The sequence below is a fragment of the Helianthus annuus genome, chromosome 16 (genome assembly GCF_002127325.2).
Source record: "Helianthus annuus cultivar XRQ/B chromosome 16, HanXRQr2.0-SUNRISE, whole genome shotgun sequence".
Lineage (NCBI taxonomy): Eukaryota > Viridiplantae > Streptophyta > Magnoliopsida > Asterales > Asteraceae > Helianthus > Helianthus annuus.
Genome location: NC_035448.2, coordinates 158,171,849 through 158,179,334, shown reverse-complemented (window position 1 = coordinate 158,179,334; position 7,486 = coordinate 158,171,849).

The window sequence follows — 7,486 nt, the reverse complement described above, 5'->3', positions numbered from 1 at the left end:
GATGCCTATAACGATTGGATTAAGTATACCGAGGATACTATGCAAGCCTCTTGCCTCATGTTAGGAATTATGATTTCCGAGATTCAAAAGGATTTTGAACATCATGAGCATACGACATGATTACCCAATTGAAGGAAATGTTCCTACAACAAGCAAGGGTAGAACGCTTCGAAACGGTTCGAGCGCTTCATGCATGTCGAATGGAGGGAACCCAATCGGTCTCATCTTACGTCCTTAAGATGAAAAGCCACATTGATCGCCTCGAGAGGCTCAATTGTCCCGTCTCTAAAGAGTTGGCTACGGATTTGATCCTCAACTCTTTAACAAAGAAATTTGAGAGCTTTGTTATGAACTATAACATGAATGGATGGGACAAGAGCATTGGTGAGCTTCATGCAATGCTCAAAACGGCCGAAGCAGGAATGGGTAAAAAGGCTTTATCCATTCTAACGATCAATGAGGGAGGCAAGAAGGGGCATCACCCCGACACCAAAGCAAATGTTGCCAAAGGGAAGGGGCACATCAAAGGGAAAGAAAAAGAAAGACTAAAGCGGAACCACCGAAACCAATAGAAAAGAAGGCAAAGGTTGCCACGAACGATCCATGCTTTGAGTATGGTGAGATAGGACATTTAAATAGGAATTGTCCAACCTATCTCAAAGAGTTGAAAACTAAGAGGGATGCAGGGCAAACCTCAGGTACAATCTTAATGATACATATTGGCCTTAATGTTATTTCTTTTAACACATGGGTATTAGATACCAGATGTCGAACTCATGTTTACAATTTGTTGCAAGAGTTCAAAAGAAATAAGCATTACAAGAAGGGAGACATTAGTCTCTTCATGAGCAATGGAACGAAAGTTCAAGTTGAAGCCCTAGGAGACTATGTTTTGAAACTTCCAAATGCTTTGGAAATTGTTTTAAAATATATTATGTGCTCCTAGTTTGACTAGGAACATTATTCAAGTTTCCCATATAAGACAGTATGGTTTTTGATTTAAAGTTTGTAAACAATGACATTTATATTTCGATGAATGACATGGTTTTACTTTAAAGCTATGCTTTCAAATGGTACTTATGAATTGGTTGATAATAATACATCATTTGATAGTTCGATGTACCAAGCAATCACCAAGAAACTCAAAATGGATTTGAGTGAGACCTATCTTTGGCATTATCGCCTTGGTCATATAAACATATGTCGCATGTAAAAACTTCGAAAGAATTGTCTTTTGGAAACAAATGAAATTGGTTCATTTGATACATGCGAATCTTGTTTACAAGGTATAATGACCAAGTAATCCCTTAGTGGGAAAGGGAAAAAGATTTATTAGGTATCATACATTCGAATGTATGTGATCCTTTTAAGCCAATAACTAGGAATGGTGAAAGATACTTCATTACTTTTACCGACAACTATAGTAGTTATGGTTATGTGTACTTGTTGAGACACAAAGTTGATGTTTTGAAATGTTCAAAGCCTTCAAAGGGTGAAGTACAAAATCAACTCAATCAAAGTTCTTCGCTTCGATAGAGGAGGAATCGAACTCTATTTGGATATAGTTCGATTTATGATGGCTAGGAGCGCATTATCTCTATCATTTTTGGGTTACGCTTTGCTCTCCGTGGCTCGTATATTAAATATGGCCCAAACCAAGAAAGTGGATAAGACACCTTTTGAAATATGGCATGGAAGGGCTCCATCATCATCATATTTGAAGGTATGAGGTTGTGAAGCTTATGTGAAGCAATACACCTCAAACAAATTGGAAGTACGATCCACTAAGTGTATCTTTGTAGGATATCCTAAAGTTGATATAGGATATTATTTCTACGATCCAACAGAGCAAAAGGTATTTGTTGCTCAAAAGGCTGAGTTCTTAGAAGCTAAGTTCCTTATGGAAGGAATTAGTAGAACAGTGGAACTTGATGAGGATCGAGAACCACAAGCCGATACACATTTGGTTGATACTAGCACTCAACAAGAGGTTGTTGAAAACGATCAAGTGGTTGATCATTACACACAAAAACGTTCGCAGATCTGGTAGAATTAGTAGTCCACCTGAAAGATATGGATTTTCATGGATGGATGCTAAGTGGTAGATTCGGATGAAACTACCACATACCATGATGCAATGTCAAAATATGATTATGACAAATGGCTTGAAGCCATGAACGTAGAGATGCAATCCATGTATGACAACCAAGTTTGGGAATTGGTTGTATAACCTCTTAACTCCAAAAATAGTTGGAAGTAAGTGGGTTTTCAGGAAGAAAACCGACATGCATGGTAACTTAGATACTTATAAAGCGAGACTTGTAGCAAAAGGTTTCGCTCAAACGTAAGGGGTTGATTATGATGAGACCTTTTCGCCTGTGGCAATGCTAAAGTCAATAAGGATATTATTTGCCATACCTGCGTATGATTATGAGATTTGGCAAATGGATGTCAAAACAGCTTTCCTTAATAGATATCTTAAGGAAGATGTATATATAGTTCAGCCTGAAAGTTTTGTCGATCCAAAACATCATGACAAAGTATGCAAGTTAAAGAAATCAATCTCTGGATTGAAACAAGCATCTAGAAGTTTGAATCACCGTTTTGATGAAGAGATTAGGGAATATGGATTCATCAAGAACGTCGATGAAGCTTGTGTGTATAAGAAGGCTAGTGGGAGCATCATCACTTTCTTAATATTATATGTCGATGACATTTTACTATTTGGAAATGACATTCCAGCCATGGAAGGTGTAAAAACCTGGCTTGGAAGATTGTTTTTCCATTAAAGATTGTGGTGAAGTCGCCTATATTTAGGAATAAAGATATATAAGGATAGGTCAAGGCGCTTGATAGGTTTAAACCAAAGTGCATACATTGACAAAATCTTTAAAAGGTTCAAGATATAGAACTTTATGAAAAGGTTTGGTACCTGTTCAAAAGGGGACAATATTGAAAGCGTTTCAATGTCCAAGCTCAAAGGATGAGCAAGAAAGAATGAAAGGAATCCCATATGCGTCAGTTATAGGATTCATTATGTATGTAATGATATGCACTAGACCGGACATGTTATGCGCATTAAGCATGACGAGAAGATACCAGCGAGTAACGGTCATTGGGTGACTGTTAAAAATATATATTGAAATACCTTAGAAGGACTAAGGATATATTTCTAATATATGGATCTGGTGAAGAAGAACTCATTGTAAAGGGTTACAGGGATGCGAGTTTTGGAATTCGTTGTAAAGGGTTTGAAGAAACACTAGATAAATGGTCGGAACCGAGATATCTAGGGGGTTTGAATCCGCATAAAAAGGTTGGTTTCCACTCGATCGATTCAGGTCTAACAGACCTTCTTCTCCGGTAATTCTGCAAAAAAGAGCACCGTTAGCCTCGCCAAGGGGAGAAGAGGGTTCTTTCCTTGACCCGACTCCGGTGTGAGAATAAGTATTGGTAATGAAGAAGAAGAAGAAGATGTATTTGAGAAGTGTGTGTAACTTGTGTTCATACCTGATTTTTTTTCTTATTTATAGCCGGGAGTCGTTCAAAGGCGGGAAAACCCGTTAGTGAAAAGAAGACGGAAGATGCTAACCCCGTAAGCGGTTATGTTTCCTTCCGTTAATGCTCCTCGATCCGACGTGATAGCACACGGATCGTGGTTTAGATCAAGGGCTAGGGATTAGCCACGTGTAAAGTGACTAAGTGGAGATTTTTCTTCATTTGCATGCATTCGTTGTGAATTTGGGGACGACTGATATAGCGACACGTGTCCAGACGGTTGTAACCCTCTTGGTGGTGCACAATTGTATTATTTCTAGAAGATTACTGCTGTAATCTGGTGTGACACCCTATCGTGTGGAAACAGGTGAATAAATCCCAAGTCTGGGCAAATAATATCCAAGTCTGAATATTAAGCGGAAGTATCTAACTCCGGATTCTTATCCTTTGTTTTATGTAGGAAAGGCGCAAGGTTTTATGGTTCCCTTTGGGCGCAAGTGTTGACTGTTGTGGGCCTTTTAAACCTCTCTTTTGTGAGACTAGTGCGCGGCCGCGCAAGGTGCCAGGCTGAAAAATTAAAGTTGTGGTATGGTCCCAAGCACTTTTTATAAGGTTTTTGGGACCTTACCCCTTCAGGGTTACATGGATACGAGTTTCCAAACTGATCGAGATGGTTCTCGATCACAATCAAGGTAGCATTGTCCACTACAGAATCAGAATACATCGCCGCTTCATTGATTGAGATAATTCATATGGATCTGCCACTTGAATTATTGCCGATCTAGGGGTAGTCCCTACCATTCAGGACCCCTAGAGACTTTTGTGATAACGACGGTGCGATTGCTCAAATCAAGGAACCTCGTATACATCAAAAGACTAGGCACATTAAGCGGAGTTTCAACTACATAAGAGATGAAGTTAAAAAAAAAGAAAGATATGTATTCACAAAGTTCACATTGATCAAAATATTGCGGATCCACTCACGAAGCTCCTTGAACGGGCATAGCATGAAGGATCAAACTTGTGCCTTAGGACTTCGATATTCTAGTGATTGGATTTGATCTATTTTGTATTTGGATATTGGAACAACTGTTATTATAACTCTCACATGGTATGTTGAGTTATGTTCCATTTTAGCATGTTTAAATCCATGAATAAGTTGCTTATTCTAAATGTCCGTAGTCGATCATACTTGTGGGAACAAATATGAATGTAAGACTATTATGAACTTGGATTGGTGGATATTCATGAGGTATGAATATAGAGCAAAGTGTTGCTGCCAAGGTTCATAGATATTTGTGGGATACAAATATTGGACTGACTCGCTCTCAAATCTTACTGCATGGAATCATCTGTGATTGATCATAAGTAAATTTGAGTAAAAGAGAATATCATAGTATCCTCTGACCTGAGATACATATTGGGTCTTGATATTCACCAAATATTATGCCTTGACTTATTTCTTCGCTGTCAGTAATATATTTGACAGTACATATGGCTAAGCTCAGGTGTAGTACAAGGTGATTGTGAGAGACGTATGTAGTCAAGAAGGGATTTGTTCCTCTTATTCGTTGAGAGTAAGATGTCTAAGGCCTGCTAAAGTTAAATCAACAGAGAGTGATCATTCTATGTCTCTAGATTTAACATGACATCTGCAACAAAGGGATAAATGATAGATTCACCTAAATCATATTCAAGTAATGGACTTGAAGGGGATGATGTTATTGAATGGGACATATAGTCATACGTATTAGGGGTAGTAAACTAAAGTTAGGTGGTCTTTACTACTTGCATCAATCTTCTATGTATCTTGTGCAAGTGGGAGATTGTTGGATTCTGTATGCCCAAGACACATATTAAATTGATGTGGCTAGTACGTTATGATCCAAGTCGAGTCATACCCAAATACAAGCTAGACAAACACTTATAATATTTATTTATGATATGATCAAACAAATAAATATTAACACTTACAATATTTAGAAATTGGTTTTCTAAATAATTGCACTTGAGAAACTAATAAATTATATGGATAATTTATTTTGAGAGAATATTTTATTTTGTTATTTAATGGGTTAAATAACATAATAAAAGTTGTATAAATCTTATAACATATGATGTTATATTTTATAAAAGCTATAAAATTATACAAGACTTAAATAATTTTATAAAAGAATTGAATTTTTTTTATAAATAAGGTGGGCCGCCCCCTCCTCCCAAGACAAAAATGGCCAATCACATTGCATACAAATTAGAGGCTCTTGATTGGGCAAGATTGTTGGTCCAATCAAGTTACATGCAATTGTCATAACTAGATGGCACATGATTGGGCAAATTGGGTGGCCATGTTCTCACTCATTCTTTTAAGACAAGTTGTTGCAAGAACTAAATGATAGATGATCATTTTAAAAAATTATGAACTTGAAAATACTAGAGATTTCTCTCTAGAAATCGGCCAAAACATATGGTGGATTTAGATTTTTCAAGTTTGTAATTTCTAGTGCAAGAACTCTCTAAAATTGTCTCTCATATTTTCGGCTAAGGTGGTGGTTTTATGAGGGATTTTCAAGGGAGTTTATAAGTGTAGAAATTCTAGCTAAACATAAGGTGTTTGTTGGAAGGCTTGGGGTATACAAGCTTGAGGTCTTCTACACTTGAAGGCAACCGTTCAAGAGGCATCATCTTCTTCATATCTTTTACTCCTTGGAAGGTAGTATTCTAAACACCCTATGGTTGTGTTTTAATTTTGATAGCATGCATGTTCGTATATGGACCCGGGATTGGGTTTTACATATAAAATGGGTTTTATATCTTGAAAGTAAACATGTTTTAAATTATATTCCGGCTGCATTTTTTTTTATTTTATACGGATAAAATAGCTTTGATAAACATGTGAAAAACCAACAATCTCATGCCCATATATGGTCAAGAATCTACGAACAGGTAACTTTGGTAAAGTTCGTTTAGCCGATGATCAAATGCTTGATATTACGGGTATTGGAGATGTAGACTTGAAGACCTCATTGGGAACTATATGGACATTGAAAGATGTTAGGGTTATTCCTAATTTGAGGAGAAAGTTGATTTAAGTTGGAAAATTGGACGATGAAGGGTTTAATGTTCACTTTGGGGGTGGACAATGGAAAGTGATTAAAGGCAACTTAGTGATTGCCAAAGGAAAGAAGAAAGGCACTCTATACATGGCAGAGATTCATGCTGAAGGTGTTCATGCCATGACCACCAGTCCGAGTCCATCTACTTTATGGCACAATCGACTCGGACACATGAGCGAGAAGGGATTGAAGATGTTGGCTCAGAAAGGGAAGTTTTCAGACTTGAAGAAAGTGGAAACTGAATTTTGTGAATCTTGTGTCCTTGGTAAACAAAAGAGAGTCACTTTTGTGAAAACAGGGAGGACACCGAAAGCTTAGAAGCTGGAGCTTGTTCACTCGGATGTATATGGACCAACATCAGTTTCATCTTTAGGAGGCTCTAGATACTATGTTACCTTCATCGATGATTCAACACGCAAGGTATGGGTTTATTTTCTTAAACATAAATCTGATGTATTTGATGCTTTTAAGATATGGAAATCTGCTGTTGAAAATGAAACTAATTTGAAGGTAAAGTGCTTAAAGTCGGACAATGGTGGTGAATACATAAGCAAGCAGTTTATTGACTATTGTGCCAAGAAAGGGATAAAGATGATCAAGACGGTTCCTGGAACTCCTCAGCAAAATGGTGTAGCTGAGAGAATGAACAGAACACTGAATGAAAGGGCAAGAAGCATGAGGTTAAATGCAGGGATGCCTAAAACATTCTGGGCAGATGCAGTTAACACTGCAGCCTACTTGATCAACCGATCTCCATCCGTTCCCTTGGGTTTCAAATAGCCAGAAGAAATGTGGCAAGGAAATGAAATAAGTCTCGAACACTTAAAAGTCTTTGGTTGTAGTGCTTACGATTTATTAGAAGACGGTGACAGGGA